Source organism: Hemicordylus capensis, chromosome 7, assembly GCF_027244095.1.
Source record: "Hemicordylus capensis ecotype Gifberg chromosome 7, rHemCap1.1.pri, whole genome shotgun sequence".
NCBI classification, from domain to species: Eukaryota; Metazoa; Chordata; class Lepidosauria; order Squamata; family Cordylidae; genus Hemicordylus; species Hemicordylus capensis.
Window position 1 is genome coordinate 34128871 of NC_069663.1, and position 24578 is coordinate 34153448.

At 49.3% G+C, this 24578-nt stretch overlaps 1 protein-coding gene across 4 annotated transcripts in view; it reads left to right on the top strand.

The window, feature by feature from the left end:
* COL16A1 (collagen type XVI alpha 1 chain) overlaps window positions 1-24578 on the top strand; it is a 184930-nt gene that overhangs the window by 9978 nt on the left and 150374 nt on the right. For 2 of the 4 annotated variants that reach the window (XM_053267055.1, XM_053267056.1), the window contains exon 1: window positions 19031-19430. The exons of 1 other annotated variant lie outside the window; for it this stretch is intronic. The gene's annotated coding sequence lies outside the window, so the exon portion shown is untranslated. Of the gene's footprint in view, window positions 1-19030; window positions 19431-24578 lie in introns of those variants that run through there. One more of the 4 variants, XM_053267053.1, reaches the window with a different exon arrangement.

Sequence of the window (24578 nt, forward strand, 5' to 3'; positions counted from 1 at the left end):
TTGATTTGAAACTATGAATTGGCTCCAAGTTACTTTACTCTCAGCATACATGCATGCCTAACTAAATTTCCACTGTGTTGTGCCTCTGTGCACTCTGCTATAATGAGAAAGGGATTCTCTCATCACAGAGAATTTCCAACAAGAGACACCCCCCCGGGATATCTGGCTCCCTTCCGTCCCTTCCTTGGCCAGAGGTTGGCAGTAGTGCACCAGTTGACCCCCTGCCTGATATCCACCGAGACATGCTTTAGGTCTCGAGTCCTGACAGCCTGCAATCAATGGCCAGCCCTTGGCATTGGCTTGGGAGGCCTGGTGAGTAGAGTCAGAGAACATTCCCGGAAGAAACTGTTTCCACCGCAGTGCCAAACAGACCTCCAAGCCCCAAGCCAAAAAACTGCCCGCAGTCACACAACAGCTTTTGTGGTCAGAGCAGGAACTTCAGTTGTCTGTTTCAGGAAGCACAACAGAGGGATGTATCGCTTGGGGACGAGCTGCCACATCTCAGGGTCCCCGCCTCTTTCCCAGGGTCTCCGGGGGAAGGACAGAAATCTCTGGGGAAGGGGCTGCAGCCAAGGACTCCAGAGGTTTTCTGCTTGGCTGGAGAGCATCTACGTGTGGCCTTGCTCCATGCCCTGACCCAGCAGCTGCCGTCAGAGTTTTCTCCTGACTGCCCAAGTGCCATCCTTACGAACCCAGGAAGCTGCCTTATACCAAGTCAGACCCTTGGTCCATCTAGCTCAGTACTCTCTACACTGACTGGCAGCAGCTCTCCAAGGTTTCAGGCAGGATTCTCACCCAGCCCTACCTGGAGATGCTGCCAGGGATTGAACCGGGGACCTGCTGCATGCAGATGCTTCTCCAATGAGCTGCAGCCTAATCCCTTAAGGGCAATATCTGACAGTAGACCCCCTTCACATGGAGTCACCCATCCAAACGCAAACCAGGACAGACCATCCCTAGCAAAGGGGACCGTTCATGGCCAGCTGCCCTCCCCAGCTGCCATTAGGGTCTGTCTCTAGATCTGCCAGGCATCGCCACTTAGCGCTCACGCTTCATCAAGGTCTGAACTTCAGCAGACCAGGCTGGCAAGGGCAGCCCCTGGATTTACAAGACGGGGCATGTGAAGGGAGGCACATTGGCAAGGGAGCCCTTGCCCCTCCACTTATATTTCAGGCACTAACACTATCCTGAATTTTGCATTCCGTGCAAGGTTAACAGAATGTCCCGGTTCATAAGTAACGGGAAACTGGAGTTCCCTTCCCCTCCAGTTCCCAAACCTGAACGTAGGAACTGGGGAATTACAGTTACACCAAAAATAAAAAATAAAAACGGACCCATAGTTTCCCTCCCCAAACTGCATTTTGGCACCTTCCGTTCTCTCTAGGTTTCGTCTACTTGGCCTCCGATTTGCCTGTGCCAGTGTGACTTAGGTAGTCACACATTTGCTAAATAAATAAATAAAAATAAACTACATATGAATGTGGGCACACAGTTTCACCACTCTAAAACCGAAGTTACAGGAGGAAGCTCCTCCCTCCCTCCCTCCGGCTCCCAGTAGGGGTGTGCACAGAACCGGTTCTATGCACACCCGGGAGGTGTGTGTGTGCTCCTTTAATAATGCTGTAATACCAGAAGTGGCCCGTGTGCAGGCGCAGGCGTGACACTTGGACACGTGCAGGCCACTTCTGGTATTACGCGGACCGGGGCGGCGAGCGGGTACACAGCTGCTCTGCGCCAGCAGTTTTTGAAGCAGAGCCAAAGGGGGAAATGTGGTGGGGCAGGTAAGAGCACCCTCCCCGCGCCTTAAAGGAGCCCCACCTCTGTGTTCGAACTGGTATGAATGTAGAGGTTCCGAACCTCTTTGGCATTGTAGGAACAGAACCCCGCACAGATTCGTGCACACCCCTAGCTCCTAGTGGCTGTGCAGGCTGTCCTTCAGGAAATAGTATTATTGATCTGTTGTCTCTTGATCTCTTGGTCCTTTTAAGGTAACCTCCTTTTAGCAGCTTTAGGGGCACCAGGGAATGTGCTACCCCAAGAGCTGGACCTCCTGCATCTTGCAAAGAATTCTGGATTGCAACAGCCTACGGCCATTTTCCCCAGCAAAGGATCCTGGGGCGTACCTTTCTTGGGTTACTTTTTGGGGGTCCCAAAGTGTCTTTGGCCAGCCCTAAGAGCAAAGCCAGCTGGTCTCTAGTGGTTGTCCTTTAGCCGGAGTTCTCTCTGTCTTTCATAGCTTCTGCTTTCCAAGTGTACGAGGGGACCGATCCATAACTGAGCAGAGTGCAGGACACATGGGCCATGATGCAGTGCTGCAGGGGGAAGCTGCCATGTGCACCCTAGTGCAAAGGGAGCTCACTCACTAGGCCCCCCTCCACAGCTCCCCACTCAGCCGCCCGCCCACCGCCACCATCAAAGCCCTCACCAAGTTTTCGGAAGCTTCATGCGTGAATGAGACAGACACTTCTTATCATACTGGAAAACTCATCAGAGACCCAGGACTGACTGCAGCTCTTTTTCAGATGCACACTCATTCAAAAATCTGGTTCTGCTGCCACGTAATGTGTGCCTAGGTCCTCGGCCTCTCATTTCTCCCCTGCCTTCCTCCTCTTCCGCTTCCCTTCCCCTCCATCCTTTCCTTGTGGCTTCTCCCCATCAGTAACTAATTATTCGTAACTGAAGCAGCTCCGTTGGGAACCCTTCCAGTGGGCACCAGATGGAACATTAACCCCCCAAACCGGCAGCGGCAAAAACAAATCTGCTTTTTAGCAGAGGGGGAGCAGAAAGGGGACAGCAGAGATAAATTGGCCACCATAAATTGCTTTTAAGTGACACTCGGATTCCGAGACACAGTTTCACAAGGCTAGAAATTCAACGGCTGCATTTTTTAAAGTTTGCCTTCTCGTGCTGCGCAAGCATTTTGGTTTGAATTTGTTGGGTGGATTTTTTTCTTAAACCTCAGCCATCTTAACTGCCAAATCTGGTGCGGTTTGTGATTTGGGATGGGGGAGCAGACTCCCTCCCCACCCCTCCCACCAACACTTTTATCTATTTATATCTTCCTGGTTCCAAAAAGTCAGAGGGTCCTTTTGTCTTGGCTCAGCTAAGGCATAAAATAAAAGCTCTGGAATGGATGCTTTTGGTTTGGCATTCCCAGATATTTCAGTGTTTTTGAAAAGGATGTGTAACTCCATTAGGCCAGCAGCCAATGAACCGAGTCTCATTTCACATGAAAGGAATCCAGTCTACCCAAAGGGATGCATGTACAGATAGTTCCTGAAGAGCAACAGAAGCAACAGCCCCCTTAAAAGGTGGCACCAGTCCCCTTTGGATTTGAGTGGGGATTGCACTCAATTTAACAATCAGAGAAAATGTCTTGTTTTTGACACCGTTAAGGACCCAGAGATTCAAGGCAGCTGGAGATCCACAATCAGAACCACCACATTTGCATCCAGATTTCCAAAGGCAAGAAGGCTTATGCAATCACTATGTCCATATGTATTCCCCTCTAATAATGTTTGCATTTACCACCTGAAACAAAGCCACCATACATAGGACACTCCTAAAGGGCTATATTTTTTTTTTTGCCAACTTGCCATTTTGATTCAAGATGGCGACCACTCCAAGAAGGCATGCACACGTGGTGACTTGTGGGATGTGAGAGGCGACAGCCTGCCCTCCCCCGCCCCCTCACAGCTCCCAGAGCCATCACGTACCAGTTGTGTGGGCACATGGCTATGGGGAGCCTGGGAGTGGTGCTGGTCATGTGGGGGAAGGCAGGAAGGCTCTTGTCTGCCCCCCAGCCCTAGTAAGTTCTAGTCATGAGAATGACTTTCAAGTTTGGCCAACACCCCTTTGTGACCCATCTGCTGACAGTGGCCCTAGGGCACCCCAACATGGATTTGTTTTTTTGCCAAGCTGCCATTTTGATTCAAATTGGTGGCCACTCCAAGCCTAGACTTTTGTAACCCAAGTGCTGACAGTTGGATGTAAGTCACCATGTTCAAAGAAGCAAAATGTAGGTTCCATTCATTCTTCTTAGTGATTAATTGATTGATTGATTAAGTGCTGTCAAATCGGTGTCGACTCTTAGTGACCACATAGATAGATTCTCTCCAGGATGATCTGTCTTCAACTTGGCCTTGAAGTTCTCTCAGTGATGCATTCACTGTTGTCGTAATCGAGTCCATCCACCTTGCTGCTGGTCATCCTCTTCTTCTCTTGCCTTCAACATTTCCCAGCATTATGGACTTTTCGAGGGAGCTGGGTCTTTGCATAATGTGATCCAAGAATGATAGTTTGACCTTGGTCATTTGTGCCTTGAGTGAAAATTCTGGATTGATTTGTTCTATGATCCATTTGTTTGTTTTCCTGGCTGTCCATAGTATCCTCAGAAGTCTTCTACAGCACCAGTGTTCAAAAACATCAATGTATTTTCTATCTTGCTTCTTCAAAGTCCAGCTTTTGCATCCATAATAAAAATGTAAATGCATCCACAGAGACCCCTGATTTGGATTGGGGTCATGGTGCTGCAGGAGGGAAAATTAACCCTGCATCATTTCTCACCACCACCCCAGAGTTGCTATTTGTCCTATGAAGTGGCCGCATTCGCAGATAACGTGGAACTGGAGTTGCAAGGGGCCAGAGGTTTCTCTACCTGCACCCAAATGTGTGCAACTCTGGTCCCATTTGTCCAGGGACCCAAAGTTGTGCTCCGCAGACTCCAGTTTGAACCCTCAGTTTTTAGTGAGTTTTGCTGCTCATAAGTGGGGTTCCAAGCCAGGAGCATTACATCTGAATGCAGCACTGGAGACTGCTTTCGGACAAACCAGAGTTGAAGGAGGAAGCTCCTCCTTCTCTCTGGGCTTGATTGGCTGTGTGGGCTGTCCTTCAAGCAAGAAGGAGACCCATGCAGCCAGTTCCCTCTCCCCTCTGCAGTCTCCCTGAATGCAGAGAGTCCGCTCTCTGTTTCGTCCAAATGTGGACAGGAGAACAGGGTAGGGGGGCTGCAAACTGCACTGTTAAATGCAAATTGCAACTATTATTTAAGTACCTGCAGTACCTATGATACTATATGAGTACATATATGATCTCACCCCTGCAGGGTGATCACCCCATATGATCTTACCACGTAGCTCCAAGCTTTAGGAAAACTGCATGAAGGAAAGAACTGAAGGAACAACTTCCTGATCATCACAACCCTGATCAAAAGTGGGGTGGGTTGTGTCACAGTAACATTTACTCTTTTTAAAAACGATACAGGAAATCTGAGCATTTGGCCCTTCACAATAAATACTTTTTAAAATCATGAGTGTGCATGATCATTTTTACAGATAAACCTCAAAACAAGGTGAGGAATTGACACAATTCTTTGTCTACTCCCCATCAGTGTTGCCCCATGGTTAACCAGATCAAACAGCCATAGAAACTAATAATGTCATTACCTGTAGTTGTGCTAAGAACAACACAGAACAACAGAGATTTCTGATGAGATTTCTCTTTAAAAAACAACGATTTAGACATCTTTGGAAAGGATAAGCTACGGAAACAAAAAATAGACTTCCTGCCCATCGATATTGGCTTTATCTCAAGCAACTTATAAAGGATTGTAGACTTCTGCTTGTTAGTCAGATGGAAAAAGTGTCCCCCTAAAAGAGTCAAATTGGAACATGCTAGGAATGCAGCCAGAGCAGCCTAGAAGTGGGAAGGTAGATTCTTCTCTCGGATTCTCGGCGGGTGTCTATTCCTCCTCCTTAGGTTTAAAAAATAATTGGCATCAAATTTGAATATGAATGTGCAATGTGTCTTTGATGGCACGAGCTGCGTCAACTCAGGAACTGACATCGTTTTAGTAAAAGTCCCTTTATTCGTGGAATAAAAGCCGCTGGTCTATATGAGCGATTAATTGCTGGCCAATTTGCAGTTTGTTGCCATCCCAGCAATTCTGGAGATGGAAGAGTTGGATTCACCTGAGCTTTAGGCTCTGAGATTTGGAAAGGTGGCTTTTCAGACTGCACCGCATCAAAAGCAGCCGGGTCTTTAAGCATGCCCACACGAAAATATATATAAAGTATTTTCCCTGCCTACCCCCCACCCCCACACACGGCTGATGTGTTTTCTTCATTCCTGAGAAACATGAAGGCAAACTCCAGTCCATGGAAGAACAAAGATTTATGGTGGACGCCTTGCCAATGTGAGTCAGCGTCTGCCTGTGGCTCCATTTGCTGCTGCCTCTTGTGGCAAGTTACTGAACTGCAGCAGCCCTTGACATCTTAGAACCCTCGCCTCGCCCTGTCCAGTAAAACCAGTCTAGTTCTTTTTCCAAACAGGAAGAACATACGAACTTCCTTCCTTGGGACTAGCCCCCTTGTCTCAGGATCAAGCTCTCCTTGTTCTGTTGGGCTTGTTCATGAACGTAGGCGCATAGGCAGCTGCCATATACTGAGCCAGACCCTTGGTCCAGGTAGCTCAGTATTGTCTACACAGACTGGCAGCAGCTTCTTCAGGTTACAGGCAGGCATCTCTCTCACCTCTCTCTCTCATATCTGGAAATGCCAAGGAGGGAACTTGGAAGTTTCTGCATGCAAGCATGCAGATGCTATTCTCAGAATGGTCCCATCCCCTGAGGGGAATCTCTTACACTCACACAGTAGCCAACCCGAGTCATCCAAGTAGCCCACAAGTGAGGGAAAGAGGGCGATTGCCCCCCCCGTTGGGGTTCCCTTGCACCCGGTCTTCAGGGGCATGGCCCCTCTGATCCTGAGGGAAATATACAGCTCTCCAGGCTAGCAGCTGTCGACAGCCCTTTCCTCCATGGACTTGTCTAATCCCTATTTAAAAGAGTCCAGATTTGTGGCCATTACTACACTAAAGTAAAGTGTGCTGTCAAGTTGGTGTCAACTCCTGTGGACCACAGAACCCTCTGGTTTTCTTTTGGTAGAATACAGGAGGGGTTGACCAGTGCCCATTGCCATCTCCAGCACAGTATGAGATGATGCTTTTCAGCATCTTCCTAGATCACTGCTGCTCGATAGAGGTCTTTCCCATAGTCTTGGAAACATACCAGTGGGGATTCGAACCGGCAACCTCTGGCTTGCTAGTCAAGTCGATTCCCCGCTGCGCCATTACATTCTGTAAAGAAGTACTTCCTTTCGTCTTATATTTAGCAGAAGGAGAGCAATTGGCCCTATCCAGCTCCAGCACAGCATCCCTCCAGTGGCTGCTGCTGGTGTGTCCCTCAGGTTTCTTTTTAGATTGTGAGCTCTTTGGGGGCAGGGGACCATCTTATTCATGTACGATTCAATTTTCTGTGAAAACTGCTTTGAGAACTTTGATTGAAGCATGGTATATGAATATCCACAGCAATCATCATCGTCATAGTAGTCTAGGACCGGATCTCTGACTGCTGGTTGTCCTGTGACCCTTGATTGTCTGCTACGTTTGGCCTCTGCTGCCCTGAGGCTTCTTGACTCTCCCAGTCCCGGCTTCTGGCCTCATGCCGCTTTGTGACAGCTGCCGACAGCTCCGCCCTGACAGGGTGCCATGCAGATGAGTCAAGAGCCAAGCCAATCAGCCAGACAAGAGACACAGACACACCACACCAGGCGCAAGGAGGAGACCCTGATGATGAGAGAAGACCTGCCCCAGACAGGAAGCTTCTTAGACCCTTCCTGCTGTAGAGGGAGCCAATGAGGGCCCTTTTGGACAGCCCATCTAGCACTTGGGGGTTCTCGACTTTGGAGGCCCCAAGTCTTGCTGGAAGGCAGCAGGAAGTAGAATCTCAGTCCAGGCACAGGTCGATCCTGACACCATCACGAATGACGGCACAGACAAGAGCCAATAGGCACCCACAAGACTTGTGCAACCACTCTCCACGTCAGTCCAGTGGACTCCCTGCACCAACTGTCTGTTTGACAGGTACATAGGTGCAGGTCCTTGAATGTGCATGCCTGATCTTTGGCTCAGGGCCCCCCTTAGTCCATGCAACACTTTTTTTTTTTTTTAACCGTTTTGAGTCTGTCCCTAAAATAAGTAGCAGTGCTATGGGGAGAAAATAATGGACCAATAAAAAAGAATTATAAAAACTGGGTGATCCCTCACAGCCAGCAGCTCTAATTACCCCCTAATTATTGCTGTGTAACTAGCAACAGAATAAATTCCCTGTCGCAGCGACTTTGGGGGTTGTTGGGGAGACAAATAGCCACGGCTTAAGCTGAGCGCGGGAGAGGCTGTTCATCCTGACCACCCTAGACATCTTTGCCAGGAGCTGAGCAACTACCAGGTGTTAATTAGGGCCCTGCTTATTGAGATGCATGCCTGCCTAATGGCCATTTGTTCAAAACCCCCAGTAAATAGATTTGTCACCATTAAGGAATGGATTTCTATAGAAAAGGAGGAACTGGGGGAGGGCCTTTTGGCAGAGAGGAGGGCTGCAGGGTTGGGGGCGTCCTTGGCACCCGGAAGCTGCAAGAGGAGGGGTGCACAATTCTCCTCCAGCGCCTCCAGCTGTCCCAAGTGGCCCTGTGCAAAGTGTGAAGAGCAATTTATTTTTATTTTTTCATTTATCATATGTTTACACCGCCCAAAACTTATGTCTCAAGTTAAAAAGTAAAACATTAATTAAAAACAAAAGCAAAACAAAACAAAAATTTAAAAGCAAGAAATGTAAAACACAATATAAAATTCTTAAAACAATATTCTAAAAACAACATTCAAAACAATTACAACAATATCAGTTAAAACCGATGCTGTTGGGGCCCTCGGCTCTTTGACCACTGCAACCAGGACTGCAGTTGGGGGAAGCTTCAGGAGCAACTCCTCCTCACCTGAATTTGACGGGGGGGGGGGATACACTTTTGAAGGACAAAAATATGTTTTGCGGAGGAGTGTCTGTAAAATGAGGGGGTGGACTCCTCATATGAGTTGAGGTAGGATTTTAACGCCTGACCCCAGCACATACCAATCCCTGGCGTCCCCTGAACCCAGTCCTGTCTGCTGGAAGGGGAACGGATGTGAAAGGATGTCGTTCAACTGGACTGGATTCACAGGAGGACAACAAAGATGGCAAGTGGTCTGGGAACCAAGCCCTATGAGGAGTCCATCCCCTCATAGAAGCCGTTGAAGAAGCCGCTGCCAGTCAGTGTCTGTCTCCCACTCAGGCATTCCTCAGAGAGAAGGACAAGTTTCCTTTTGCCTACCATTACTAATCTTTTCCTGTAATGCGTCACTTCAGGGGAGCATTGGATATGTTTTAAGGCAGAGCCACACAACTTTGGCCTTCCTGCAAATGTTGGACTACCAATTCCTACCATTCCTGGCTTTTGGCCACTGTTGGTGAGAGATGATCTCAGAGAGGAGAGCTGGTCTTATAGTAGCAAGCATGACTCGTCCCCTTAGCTAAGCTGGGTCCACCCTGGTTGCATTTGAATGGGAGACCTGCTATGTGAGCACTGTTTGATATTCCCCATCAGGGGATGGGGCCGCTCTGGGAAGAACATCTAGGTTCCAAGTTCCCTCCCTGGCAGCATCTCCAAGAGAGGGCTGAGAGAGATTCCTGCCTGCAACCTTGGAGAAGCTGCTGCCAGTCTGTGAAGACAATACTGAACTAGATAGACCAATGGTCTGACTCAGTATATGGCATCTTCCTATGTTCCTCATTGCTCTACTCATAAGAACAGCCCATCTGGATCAGGTTCAAGGCCCATGTAGTCCAGCATTCTCATTCCCACAGTGGCCCACCAGATGCCTCTGGGAAGCCCACAGGCAAGAGATAAAAGCATGTCCTGTGGTTGCTCCCCTGGGGCATCTTGCATCTGAGGCTGTCCTATAGCCATCCAGACTAGTAGCCATGGATAGACCTGTCCTCCATGAATTTGTCTAAGCCTCCTTTAAAGCCACCCAGGCTGGTGGCCATCACCACATCATGTGGCAGAGAATTCCACAGGTTAAATTATGCACTGTGTGTGCAGCAGGTCAGCTTGGGTAAAACTGAGTAGTATCGAACATAGTTTGTATATTTTGAACTATAATAGCAATAGCTTATATGTATTGTTATTGTGAACCGTGCAGATAGGTGAGCTGGAAGTCAATATTTATTTATGTGTAGAGTTAGGAAATGAATGTAATTGAATGAAAAAGTTATTGTAAAATCTAATAAAAATTTAAGAAGCAAAAAATAATAATGATTATGCGCTGTGTGGAACTCTCTGTGTGTACTCACTTGGACATTTGTGTAGGAGATGAGGAAATCAGGGGCATGGCATGGAAATATCACAAGGGAAATATCACGCAGAAAATTCAGGGGCTCTCCTGCTATTCGGAGTGCTGAGAGGTATGGAGTAATTCAAGAGTGGAGAAGGACTGAGAATGCTTTTGTAGAGGTCTGAAAATGAACTGCTAGCAGAGTAACATCGCTCTGTCTTCTAAGCAAGTTTACTAAGTGATTTCCCAGCCAGAACGGCCAGGGGTTGCAATCCTATTTCTTCCCCGCTGTTCCTGGAAAATCACTTTCTGGCCTATATGAGTCTGTAAATGCCAGGGAACTTGTGAGGTTTTCAATTCTGCCTGACTCAGTTCAGTGCTGTAGCCGTGGGGGAGGGACGCAAAGAAGATGTGCGGTTCTGTAAAACCTCTCTCTAGGTTTGCCCTTGACTCACTTCTGGAGACGCCGGACCAGCTCTGCATTCTAATCTCCCATCCCTCCTGGGAAACCCTTTGTGAGAAAGCTTGGCTCTGTGTGTGTGTGTGGGAGGGGTGTCTCTTCCATTCTGCATGGGAGGCCAAGCTGGTAGTCCAAATTACTGCTTGTGAAGAAGGCCACGAGCTGCAGGAAGGTTATTTTACAACCTAGATTGCAACTCTCCACTCCCTCTTCCCCACTTTCCCCATCACCTTCTTAAACATGAAGCAAGAGGCTGAGGACTGAGAACTCTGACTCGGGGAGTAATCCATCCCCTTTAGCTGTAACGACCCGTCCTAACGAGCCGGTGGGGGGGGACAAAGGAGGCCCAGCTGCCTCTGCTTCCCAGCGGCCTCTCCGATTGCTCCTCTCCCCCCCATGCCGCCTGCAGGCTGGCCATTCATCAGGTAGAGCTGTGCAGTTGCGCAGCTCCACCTGACGAAGGGCCAGCCTACAGGCAGCACAGATCTTGGTGGGAGAGAGAGAGGAGCAACCTGAGCTACCACTGGGAAGCAGAAGCAGCTGCACTTGTTAGGACCGGCCGCTACTGAAAGATAAGACTTCAGGTATTTGGCCTCTAGCTCATGAAAGCAGATGCCACAAAAGCTCTGTGCAATTTTTCAGGAGAACTGAGCCAGACTAACATGGCTGCTCCTGTGGAATGAGCCAGTTAGTGGTGGTTTATTGGGAGGAGAGCTGGTCTTGTGGTAGCAGGCATGACTTGTCCCCTTAGCTAAGCAGGGTCCACCCTGGTTGCATATGAATGGGAGGCTAGAAGTGTGAGCACCGTAAGATATTCCCCATCAGGGGATGGAGCCGCTCTGAGAAGAGCAGAAGGTTCCAAGTTCCCTCCCTGGCAGCATCTCCAAGATAGGACTGAGAGAGACTCCTGCCTGCCACCTTGGAGAGCCCACTGCCAGCCTGTGAAGACAATAGTGAGCTAGATAGACCAATGGTCTGACTCAGTATATGACAGCTTCCTATGTTCCTAGTGAAGTCCATGCCCCCCTTAGTATGTACATGCAGCAACGAATCAGAAGCCAACAGGGCTTGCGATGTGCAGCTGGGTCAAATCATATGCACAGAATATGTGACAACAATTGTGTTCAGCATTGTGAAACTCACGTCTTCGCCTGCATAGATAAATGTCCCCAACGTGCAACTCCAGCCTGCAGGAAGGGAAACATCTCTGAGGAAATGAAGAAACAGGTTTCACAAATCCCTGCTTGAAACATTGAGAAATTTCACATCATTTCTTGTGCTGTCGTTTCACATCATTTCACATCACTTGCTCGCAGTTAAAGTGTTCTGCTCTTGGGAAATGAGCCTCATTTGAGAAATCTCTTTTTTCAGTGCCGGACGCTCGAGCTGAGAGCCACGTCTCGCTCCTATCACTGCCTCCCTGCTGCCCGGGAACTGACAAAGGAGATTCTGTCTGTTTCTGGCTCCTGCCTCCCGTCCTCTCTCGCACTTAACACATACTGAGATGTGTGAGCCAGGCCTGCATTCAGCTTGCTTCTCCATAACCATGTTGGCTGGACAGGCCTGTCAGGAAAAGGAGCATTAGCTATTTTAGACCCAGAAAGTAGGCTGCTGATGTTGGCTGCTCAGAGACTCCCTGGCAAATTTCACATTTGGGATCTTCTCTCCCACTCCTTCACTATTTAATGTTTCCCTTCCAATCCCAGTTCTCTCTCTCTCTCTCTCTCTCTCTCCAACTTGTGGCAAGGAGCAGCTGTTCTAAAACACAAAAACACAAAAATCCAAAACTTTGAACAGTGGCTGATATATAGAGAGAGCCAGTTAACAGGCATACAGGGAGCTGCCTGTTGGGCTATCCCACTCAATAATAATAATAATAATAATAATAATAATAATAATAATAATAATTTACATTTATATCCCGCTCTTCCTCCAAGGAGCCCAGAGCGGTGTACTACATACTTGAGTTTCTCTTTCACAACAACTCTGTGAAGCAGGCTAGGCTGAGAGAGGAGTGACTGGCCCAGAGTCACCCAGCTAGTTTCATGGCTGAATGGGGATTTGAACTCGGGTCTCCCCGGTCCTAGTCCAGCACTCTAACCACTACACCACGCTGGCTCTCACTATCTTCACTGACTGGCAGCAGCGGCTCTCCATGGTTTCAGGCAGACGTCTTACCCAGCCCTACCTGGAAATGCTGCCAGGGGCATGAACCTGGGCCCTTCTGCATGCAAGGCAGATGCTCCACCATTGAGTGATGGGCCCATCCCCTAAGGGGAACATTTTACAGCAGGCAGCACTCACATGTAGTCGCCCATCCAAATTCAAACCAAGGTGAACCCTGCTTAGCAAAGGGGACACTTCATGCTTGCTACTGCAAGACTACTCTCTAGCCCTATGCTGTACTGGAGGTGGGAGAGAGATGATTTCCTGCTCATTCCTGGAACAAACCAGAAAATTCTTCCATGTAACGAAAGACAACAGGTACAGCAACCAGCCTCAGAATTGATCATGAAGACATTGAAGTGTTGAATAGCTTCTGCCTTTTAGGATTGACTGTCAACAGTAAAGGATCCAGCAGTCAAGAAATACGCCACAGACTAGCACTTGGTAAGGTTGCAGTGAAGGCCTCGGAAAGGATATTTAGATGCCGTGATGTGTCTACACCTACAAAGATTAGAATCGTTAGGACCATGGTTTCCCCCTGACACTCCGTGGATGCGAAAGCTGGACTTTGAAGAAGCAAGATAGAAAAAACATTTGCACTTTTGAACTTTGGTGCTGGAGAAGACTTTTGAGGATACCACGGACAGCCAGGAAAACCAACAAATGGATCATAGAACAAATCAATCCAGAATTTTCACTCGAGGCACAAATGACCAGGCTTAAACGATCATACTTTGCACACATCATGTGAAGACCCAGCTCCCTTGAGAAGTCCATAATGCTGAGAAAAGTTGAAGGCAAGAGAAGAAGAGAATGACCAGCAGCAAGGTGGATGGACTCGATTACGACAGCGATGAATGCACCTTCAAGGCCAAGTTGAAAGCTCATCCTGGAGAGAATCTATCGATGTGGTCACTAAGAGTCGACACCAATTTGACAGCACTTAATCAATCAATGAATCAATCAAAAACCTGGAATCTCCTTGCTGGCCATTTAACATGAGAGAGAGAGAGAGAGAGACAGACAGACCCCCTCTTGCAACATTATCCCCAGAGCATTTGGGAGTCGGGGACATGGTGTCTGGCAATACGGTAGGGAAGGAAGCATGACTGGCTACCAGTGTTGGGCTTCCGGGCCTTTATTAAGCCCCAGACACAACCGTCAGGGGAAACCAAAGGAGTGTATGGGCAGAAATAGTTCACCAATGACACCCTCAGCAGAACAGCCCTCACTCAGGAGCAATCCGGCTTGAACCCACTCTAGAGAGCTGGAGCCGCTCTCTTCTCTCCATCTATCTGTCCAGGCCCTCAAGAACTCACATGTTAAAAATACTCTGTGTGTGTGTGTGTGTGTGTGTGTGTGTGTGTGTGTAGGGGGATGATGCTTAACTTGCCGTGGAGAGGGGGCTCCAAAGGCCTTTAGGTCCAGGCTCCAGAATTACCTAGGTGCACCTCTAAGTATAGTTCACCCTAATTATAGCAGAGCCAGCATGAGTGAGAAGAGCAAGCCCATTAAAGAGTCTCTTGAGATGGACATTTAAGGTTTAAAAGCCAGCAAAGTTTGTGGGGGAAGTTACATACTTGGATAGGAAGGCCTGTGCCCCTGAGCTTTCTATCTTCATAATACAGAGAGAGAAAGTGGCTGCAGGGCTAAAGGAGAAGGCAGGCAGAGCGGGGAGGGGAGGGGAGGGAGGAGGGGGAGGAAGTGAGAGAGAGCCCTGAGCGGGTCAATCTCCAGTCAGAGAAAGCCAGAGCGGAGGGAGAGGCAACAAGAGGGGGACTAAAAGAGAAGACCCTTCCTCAAAATCTCAGCTCCAAATGCCCCTAGTAGTCACTAGGATAGCAGGTGCAAACAGGAGCTTACCCAGACAACAGGATTTACTGTGAGGTTTTACTGCGAGTTTGAAGTTGCCCCCCAAAACCGACTCAAAAAAGTGGATTTTTTAAACCCGGATATAAATCAGACTATACGCTAACGTGCAGCGAAAAATCCAAATTGTGTGTGAAGTGCTCCCTGAAAGCTCGCAGGGACTTTGGGGTCAATTTGGCCGATATGTGCATGCAGCCCCTCCATTCTGGAAGAGATGCGAACTAAAAGCCTGGTGTGAAAAACCTCCAGGGACTTTTACACAGTGGGCTTTACTGCGAGTTTATGGGGAGGCTTTATTGTGAATTCAAAGTTGTCCCCCCAAAATGATGCAAATAGTGGATTTTTTAAACCCCGGATATAAATCAGGCTATACTCTAACGTGCAGTGAAAAACCCAAATTGTGTGTGAAGTGCTCCCCAATAACTCTCAGGGACTTCGGGGTAAATCTGGCCGATACGTGAACTCACCCCCTCCATTCCGGAGGAGATGCGAGTTAAAGGGCTTTCAAAGCCCCGTGTGAAAAACTTCCAGGGAGTTATTCACACATGGCTTCATGCTGCGGGGTAAATGTTGAGCAAAGCCACTTCGAATTACACTCGCGGCATTGAGGGAAGCAGCCCCTCCACTCTGCTCTCGGGTTTTCTTTTGGTGCAGGTTCACATCGCATACCTCCGAGTTTTCCTTCTAGCTGGTGGGGGAGGAGATTTCTAAAGAGTGTATCCCTCTTATCGTGTTAATGATTCTAGGTCAGTGCGTCTCCCTATTTGCGTTTTCAGAAAAAGTCGCTTAAAACCAGCATTTCAAAAACCCAGAAACACATCGAGATAAACTAGAATTCAGAAAACAAAGCCCAATTTGTGTGTGGAGTGCTTCCAAGGATCTCGAAGGGACTTCGGGGTAGGTTTGGCTGGTGTGTGAACACACACACTCTCTTCTGGAGGACATGCGGGGCAACGGCCCTGTCTGTAAAGCCTCCAGGTGATGCAACTGGAGCTGTTTCTCCAGCAGGCATACCTGTAGGAGCAGGTATATTGAGAGAGGACTGGCTGGCTGCCATCCTCACACGTGTCACTCATCCAAGGCACCCCCCCACTGGGAAGGAAGTCCTGAAACAAGCAAACCCTCTGAAGCGACTCCAGCCTCTTTCTCCCTCTCAGCCCTTTCCAAAGCTCGCTCCCTGTTTCCCCGCCGCACCTCCTCAGATTTTCCACCAAGAGCCAATGTAGACTAATTTCCTTCGGCTCCAAAAAATGAGCGCTGCCCTACGAATGTGACTAAGAAAGCAAACCGAGCAAACCACAGTCTCGCTCTGGAAGGCAAACTGTACAACGAGGCACTCTGGCCTGGCTCGGAGAGAGCCCCCAATCCGAGATTAAGCGCCACTTTCTAAGCGGTTTGGTGGGAAGAGAAGAGGCAAATCAGCCTAAGCGTTAGGTCCAGGGAGTTGCACCTTTACCCGGAGACCACTCCTAGGGCACTTGACTTGACTCACCACACTGCCAGGGTGATTTTCTTTTTTTCTCCTCCCCCCCACCCCGGAGAGAAGAGCTGGTCTTGTGGTAGCAAGCATGGCTTGTCCCCATAGCTAAGCAGGGTCCACCCTGGTTCCAAATGAATGGGAGACTTGATGTGTGAGCAGTGCAAGATATTCCCCTCAGGGGATGAAGCCGCTCTGGGAAGAGCAGAAGGTTTGAAGTTCCCTCCCTGGCTTCTCCAAGATAGGGCTGAGAGAGATTCCTGCCTGCAACCTTGGAGAAGCCGCTGCCAGTCTGTGAAGACAATACTGAGCTAGATAGACCAATGGTCTGACTCAGTATATGGCAGTTTCCTATGTTCCTATGTACCATTTGTACTGTCCTCCCCTCCCTGGTAAAATCTAGACCAATGTGGAGGGAAACTTGAGACTCGGGAGAAAACGTTGCTCCAATTTTCTTGTCCTTCTTTCACCTCTGGTGATTTCTGAGCAGGGAAAAAAGCTCCAGATACAGGGGATCCTCACTTTCCCAGGCTAATTGGGTTGATGGTCAGTCCAGAAGAGGCAATTGTCCAGGAAATCAAAAGCACATGGTCACAGTTAACACAGCTCTATCTGACAAATGCCCAATCTGCTGCAGCACCGTTTTGGCTAACGCTGGGGCAGGAGAGAGAGGAGCAAACAGAGCCCTGGAAAGCAGAGGCAGCTGTGGAACATAGGAACATAGGAAGCTGCCATATACTGAGTCAGACCATTGGTCTATCTAGCTCAGTATTGTCTTCACAGACTGGCAGTGGGCTCTCCAAGGTGGCAGGCAGGAATCTCGCTCAGCCCTCTCTTGGAGATGCTGCCAGGGAGGGAACTTGGGACCTTTTGCTCTTCCCTCCTATGGCGCAAACCACCATCACCCACCAGCTCATTTACGGTTGCCAACCTCAAGTCTCATGGAACTGGAGTCTCATGGAACTGGCAACAATCTCCAAGGTGCCCCTTGAAAGCAGGCCTGGAGATTTCCCCGGCTTGATATTATTGGAAAAAGCATTGAGGACAGGGAACCCCTCCAGGAATAACTTCAATCCAAGCTGGCAGCCCTAGTTATGGGATGACTGTGTGAATAGCATGTTGGATTTGACACAGGATATTAAACAGACTGTGTTTAATCCCTGCTAACTAGAGATGTGCGGACAGGTTCGGAACCAAACCTGTTCAACATTGAACGGGTTTGACGTTGAACCAATCACACACCCCACCCCGGTTCAGCATCGAGCTAACCCCCCCCCCCATCCTGTTTGGGGGGTTCCAAGTTTAATTTAAAAAAAAACAACTTACCCCCTCTGGGGGCTTCTCTGGGGCTGCAAGGGGGTCTCCGGAGGCTCCCCCACCCCCTGCTAGCCTCCATTACTGCCAAAATGGCCCAATTCAGGTGGTCTTTGGCCCATTCCGGGCCTGCCCTCCATCGCAGCAGTCATTTGGGAGGCTGCCGTGCATGCCATATGAATCTCACATGCAGTGGCCCATTGGGCGTGCCCAAAATGGCCACCGCGATGGAGGGCAGGGCGTGAACAGGCCAAAGACCGTCCGAATCGGGTGATTCTGGCAGTAATGGAGGCTGGTGGGGGGGAGGGGGAACCTCAGAGAAGCCCCCTGGAGGGGGTAAGTTGATTTTAAAAAATAAGATTGTTTTAGTTGGGGGGGGTTGAGTTGGTGAGTTTGGGGGGTGGGGCTGGCCTCCACCATGGCCATAGGCCAAGGGGCCATTTGGTCATAGGGCAAGAGGACACAATGCCTTGGACCGCCCCTGCGTGGCAGCCCCATCTTAATCTGATTGCTGTCTGTCTGCCCTTGAAAGAGTGGATCACAATTCTGCTGAAGTCATCACGGCTGGAGCAGTAATGGGCCATCTTGACCTGTGGAAATCAGGCACCCACTCCAAGTCAATCTGCGGCTAAACTGGGCCATCAAGGAGCAGGGACAGATGGTTGACGGTGGGATTCAAACACATCACATCACCAACTCGAGTTCCATATGCAGTAGGGTTGCCACGTCCCCCAGAATTTAGGATAGCCCCCGGATTTTGGCTCCTCCAGCTGGCTGCTAAATTCCACCCGGATTGACACAGATTTCAAATGCGCTGCCCGGATTGCCTGGATTTTACTCTGGCTCCGAACACATGGGAGGGGAGAGAAGGAGGGGAAAGTATACAAATCTGCCAAATACATAAATAAAAAAAATGCAAAACTGCAACCATTCGCAAATTATGTAAATTATGCCGATTCAATGCATAATTTGCATACTATGCAAATTAGATCACCCAGTTTTGGGAAACTTGAATATGGCAACCCTAATCTGCTGCAGCTTCTTTGCCCTGGAAATCTCTCTAAGATGTGTCAAGCACTGGGAAGACCAAGAGAGGGTGTGTGTGTGTGTGTGTGTGTGTGTGTGTGTGTGTGTGTGTGTGTGTGTTGCTTTTTAAAAACTGTTGCTTTTTAAAAACTGCAAGATATTCCCCTCAGGGGATGAAGCCGCTCTGGGAAGAGCAGAAGGTTTCAAGTTCCCTCCCTGGCAGCATCTCCAAGATAGGGCTGAGGGAGATTCCTGCCTGCAACCAAGGAGAAGCCACTGCCAGTCTGTGAAGACAATACTGAGTTAGATAGACCAAGGGTCTGACTCAGTATATGGCAGCTTCCTATGTTCCTAACTCCAGATAGCAAAGCCACGGATGCGCGGCTGGGTGAGGTTTTCCCTGCCTGTAGGCCTTTGTTCCTGTCCCAGCTGGGCTTGATTAAGCTCTTCTGGCATACCGGCACGTTTAAAGCTGTTCGCTTCCAGCGCAGGGGCCTGGCGGAGCAACAGCCTTTCGTCACAGAATCGGCCTTGGGCTCTTCAAGGGAGGGGGGGGGAATCGGTTTTCCACCTCAGGAGGTTGGAAAGCGAGGAAGAAGTCTCAAAGAGCAGCCAGTTGGGGTCTGAGATGTCAGGAACTCTGTGAGGACGCCCTCCAGCCGACTCTGCCGCCAAGCCTGGGAAGAGCTCCCCCCCCCCAGCTGATCCTGGCTCGCCTGCACTCTCTGTCTTGCACACAGACACATCAGGACGGAGAGAGGGGGGGAGTTCCCCACAAGAGGAAAAGTTGGAGCCAGCGGCTGCCAGATTTGGCGGTGACGTGGGCTGCCGAGGCTCTTTCTTGCTCGCTGGAGACAGGATCGCGGGCTCCCGCCTGCCCCTCTTAGAACCATGGTCAGCTGCTAGCACCTCCAGCAGGTAAGAGGACTCCACCCCCTCCCTCCCCGCTTGCTTTTCACCTGGGCTGAGGACCTTTGCCTGGCGTCTCTGTGTGTGAGTGATTCCTCCAGCAAGGATGTGGCTGCAAGCAGTGCCCTGGATGAAAGGAGGCCTCTTTGCAGGCACATAACCTCCAGGCTAGCAGCTAAGCCGAGGGAGGCTAGCAGCTCTGCTTTCTTCCATGCCTCCCGCACAGCTGTAGGAAGGGACTTCTGCCTCCTTGCCTGTGGCCATTCTTCCGTGCAGTCCTCCTGGAATTTCCCTGCTTGATCCCGGTCTGGAAAGGGTATACCCGCATTCCTCCGAGCTGGCTTTGACTTTAGTGAGAGTCTGTAGCAAAGAACCTTCAGGGTGACTTAGGAAGAAGCAGAGGCACACAGGGCTCCGAATGCGACGCTGGGCACCGTCCTGTAAATGCCTCCAGATGTGGCTTGCCATGTGCCGTGAATCCCGTTGGAAGAGGCTAGCGACTGTCACCGCGTAGGAGAGGCTGGTTTTTCAACCCGAGGTCCAACAGTACCACTCTAGAGACAGAGAGACCTTTTTACAGAGGTGGTTTGAAGAAGAGACACCCGAATTGGATGGGGAAGGGGGTTAGCAGAAGCTCTCAGTACACACACCTGCAAGGGAATCGTGACGTCTGTTGCATGGGGCCCGTTCTTATCTATGTTGTCTCTTTGCCCAGTTAGCAGGGGCAAACATTAAACTCTTATAAGCTCCATTATTTCAATGCACAGACTCAACTCTCCCATTGAAAGCAACGGGCTTTCATTGTGCTTAACTCTAGCTGGATCCTCCCATGTATATAATCCAAAACGCTTGCAGGATAGAGATGCAGGGAGAAGCTTCCCCCTTTTCTCTTTAATCTGACACATCAATTGATTTGGGATCTAACAATGATCATAAATCTATGTCACTAGAGGTTGTGCTGCAAGTTTTCCTTTAGAAGGCGGTGTTCTTGCCATGGAGACATTTCCCCCTCAAGGCAGATTGCCTGCTAGCCCTGGAGGTTTGGAAGCGGCCGGTGGAGGGGAGATGCGCTTTCCCTTGTAGGATGTAGCTTGGCTTATTTTCTTGAGCCACCTAAGACAATCTGCTTTGCAGGGGTTACTCTTGATGGCCCTCTGGGTACATCCCAGCTTTTCACTGTATATCAGGGGTTCCCCACCTTGGGTCCTCAGATGTTGCTAGACTACAAGTCCCATCATCCCCAGTCACAATGATGGGGGGTGTTATTCCAAGCACAGGGTACAACATAAAAGAAGTCATGGAAGCAAGGATAGAAGAAGGAAACTGCAAATGTGCCAAGCCCTCTTTAGGAATGTTGCTCATCTCATCAAAATCTGCACAGATATCTTGCCTCAGGTTTCAGCAGCAGAATGAGGGAGTAAAGCCCCGAGGTGGCTGAATGGTCCTTACATCACCCAGCTGCAGGTTAGGGACACCATTGCCCTAATGGTGCTTTATTTAAAAGAAAAACTCCCTGCAAGTAGAAAGCTAGTACAACAGGGAGAAAAGTTCTAGCCTCGTCCTTACCTTGCTGCAGTAGCAACTTGTCCAAATGAACGGGGGTGGGGGGTGCCAATGGAGGCAGCTTGGGTTGCTCCTTTCTCTCCCACGCTTCCTACTGGCTGGCCGTTGATCAGGTTAACAGTGCAGCCCTACCTGATGAACGGCCAGTCTGCACGCAGCACAGAAGAGAGGAGCTGAGCTGCCTCCTTTGGCATACCCACCCACCCGGCTTGTTAGGATGAGCCATTACTACACTGCTGTGCTAGCTTTCCACTTGCAAAGAGGTTGGGATTTTTTAGCATTCCGAAATGTGGTCCGTCACCCACAGTCTGAAACAGTATTATCAATATTGTTACTACCCATTTTACTACCTCAAGACCACCAGCTGCTGCAGCATATGTAGATTTGGAGAGGGGACGCAATGAATGCACTAAAAATATTTTATGTTAGTGTCCATTCTGGATTATATGCGTTTTGGATTATATACATGGGGAAGGATCCAGCTAGAGTTAAGCACAATGAAAGCCCATTGCTTTCAACGGGAGAGTTGAGTCTGTGCATTGAAATATTGGCGCTTACAAGAGTTTAACGTTTGCCCCTGCTAACTGGGCAAAGAGGCACATTTTAAATGTGGTGATTCTCTTTATTTAGCAGGGGGAGAGTAACTGGCCCTCTCCACCCCCAGCACAGCACCCCTGCAGTGACTGTTGCTGGTGTCTATCTCGTGTTTCTTTTTAGATTGTGAGCCTTTTGGGGACTGGGAGCCCTTTTATTTGTTTATTATTTCGCTATGTAAACCGCTTTGGAAGCTTTTGTTGATAAGTAATATATAAATATTTGTCATTGTTGTTTATGTTTAACTTTGGCTGGATCAAGCCCATAATTTGTGCATTTTTTGATAATACTTTTTCATAAATATAGTTTATCTTTATGGCTTCTTAAAGGTGGGGAGAGGGCAAACTAGTAAGCTCCCTTGAGTTGGCAAAGAGAGAGAGAGAAAGCTTCCAGAACTGAACAGCAGCCTTCTGTTTTTGCAAAGAATGCCTTAAACCTAACATTTTCCGTCATTGTGTTTGTTGGAGACTGGGGCCAAAAGTCTCCTTGGAACAGCTGAGCCATGCAAAACAATAGTAAAAATCATAGTCATGGTGATGTGTGAAATTTCCTCAGAGTTCTAGGTGGTGGCAGAATGTGGGGTGGGGAAGTGGGGGGAGAGGGAAGGGGGTGGCGCCTGCGGTTTCTTGCTGGAGCAAAGGGATTCCCACATTGGAATGGAACTTGCAGATGTCCCCTCATTCCTGAGACTGAGGTTGTAAAAACAGGGTTCCACTGAGAGAAAGTGAAGACAAGAGGATGAGAGAGTCATTTGATTCTTTATTTTTATTTTATTTTTTATTTTTATTTATTATTTTAATTGCAAATAATTCTGCAAAATAAGCTGTTGCAGGGATTCTCAGCCTTGAGTCCCCAGATGTTGTTGGACTACAACTCCCATCATCCCCAGCCATGATGGGAGTTTATGGGAGGAGAGCTGGTTTTGTGGTAGAAAGCATGCACTGTTCCCTTTGCTAAGCAGGGTCCACCCTGGTTGGGAGACTACATGTGAACACTATAAGATATTCCCCTTTGGGGATGGGGCCTCTCTGAGAAGAGCATCTGCGTCCTTGCATGCAGAAGGTTCCAAGTTCCCTCCTTGGCATCTCCAGGTAGGAGTGAGGGAGACTCCTGCCTGCAACCTTGAAAAAGCCGCTGCCAGTCTGTGTAGACAATACTGCGCTAGATGGACCAATGGTTTGACTCAGTAGAAGGCAGCTGCCTATGTTCCTATGATGGCCAAAGGCCAAGGTGGCTGGGGATGATGGGCACTGTAGTCCAACAACACCTGGGGACCCAAGGCTGAGCACCCCTGTGAGTCTGTCCCAAAAGGCAAAGCCCCATAGTAGTTATACATGGAGGGCTCTGCATAAACCAGGTGCTGAATCACTCCCCCACTCCACACTGAAAGCCGTTTCCCAGCAGATCTAGCAACTGACATGGGCTCTACCGAAATTGCATCCAGCTTGCCACCCCACCGGCTGCCAAAACATTTTGCTTACAGGGAAACGTGGCATTCTAATTAATGTAGAGCTTCCTGCTGGGGCGAAATGTGTGAGGCATTTGGCGGGAAGCTAGCAGAGGTTTGGAAAGAGGGGCCGAAATTCCTCAAGGAGGTGTGGAGGTTTAGCAGATCCCTAATGTACAGCTTTGCGTGAAAGAAAAGCCACTGGCCCATGGGATGCTGGCGTGGGAAGGAAGGGGCCTCGGAGGTCTCCAGCCCTCTGCTCAGTGCAGGAGACTGGAACTGAAGGGCCAGGCATGCAAACGGATCACGTGTGCTCAGAATATGAAAGTTGGCCGAAGTGAGTCTTCATCTGCATGACAGTAGTAGGGTGTGGAAGGAAAGGTGTCTCCTGCTGGGACTTCTAGCAGCCAGTCCTAGGTGCTACCTACCTCTTAATCCTTTCGCCAGCTGGCAGATTGGTCTCCGGCCAGGGAGGGGTGGGTGGGCGGGGGTCCAGGGCATTCTCTGGGCTGCAGTGCTGGGCTGAGCACCATCAGCAAATGTCGGCTCATTCAGGGTGACCCCCACCACCACCCAGGGAGAACACACACCCATCCTGTTTAAAACCTCTGAGCAGCAGCTGGCTCCGTTGTTTAGGATGTTGGTGCTAAAGACACAAAGGTTTTTAGCAGGCTGTGTTACAGGGAGAGGGCTGTAGTTCAACGGTAGAGCTTCTGCTTAGCATGCAGCAGGTCTGACCTTCAGCCCCTGGAATCCCCAGGGAGGGAGGGAGAAGCCATTGTGGGACCCTGGAGAGCCTCTATCGGGTAGTCAGTGCTGAGATGGAAGGACCAATGGTCTGAGTCCATGTAAGGCAGCTTCCTAGGTAGTATTACTGAGTATTTGCCTTTGGTATCCAGCCACCAGCCCAGCTCTCTCACTGCATCTTCTGCCTCTGGCCCTTCATCAGCTTGCTGTTCCTCAGCCATGCCTCTGGCCTCATTGTCCGCATCTGATACCCACCCTTGGCTAATCCTCCACTCCTTGCCTCCTGGCACCCCACGGGACCTCCCCCTCTGGCCTGTCTGGGTGCTCGGCCAAGATGGGGCAAGAACTCTGAACAGGATCCTGTTCGAGATCCAGATGTTGTACTCAACCTCTGGGGGACCTAGCCACACATAAGTCACGGCTCTGCCTGCTGGGGATTTTTCAGCCCTCTCCGAGGTGGCCAGAGCAAGCTGGTGGGAGATGAGAGTCCATGGTCGCCTTTCTCCACACAGTTGTATGAATCTAGGTTTAATTCGGGTTATTGTCATGAGTGTGGTTGTGTGAATCCACTCCAAGGCAAGCATCTCAGCTTCAGCTCGGGCCATAATCCATCTTGGGATGGGTTCTTGCAATCAGCCTAATGTTGGTAGCCCACATTAAACCTAGGTTTGGATGCTGGTGTGAATCAGGACTTTCTTTGTTGCTGCTTGTCCTATTTCTCCTTTAATTGCTTTTTCTATCAGGGGATTGGAAGGGGAGGGGCCATTGGCTACCAAAGGAGAGATCAGATAAGCTGCAATAAAGAA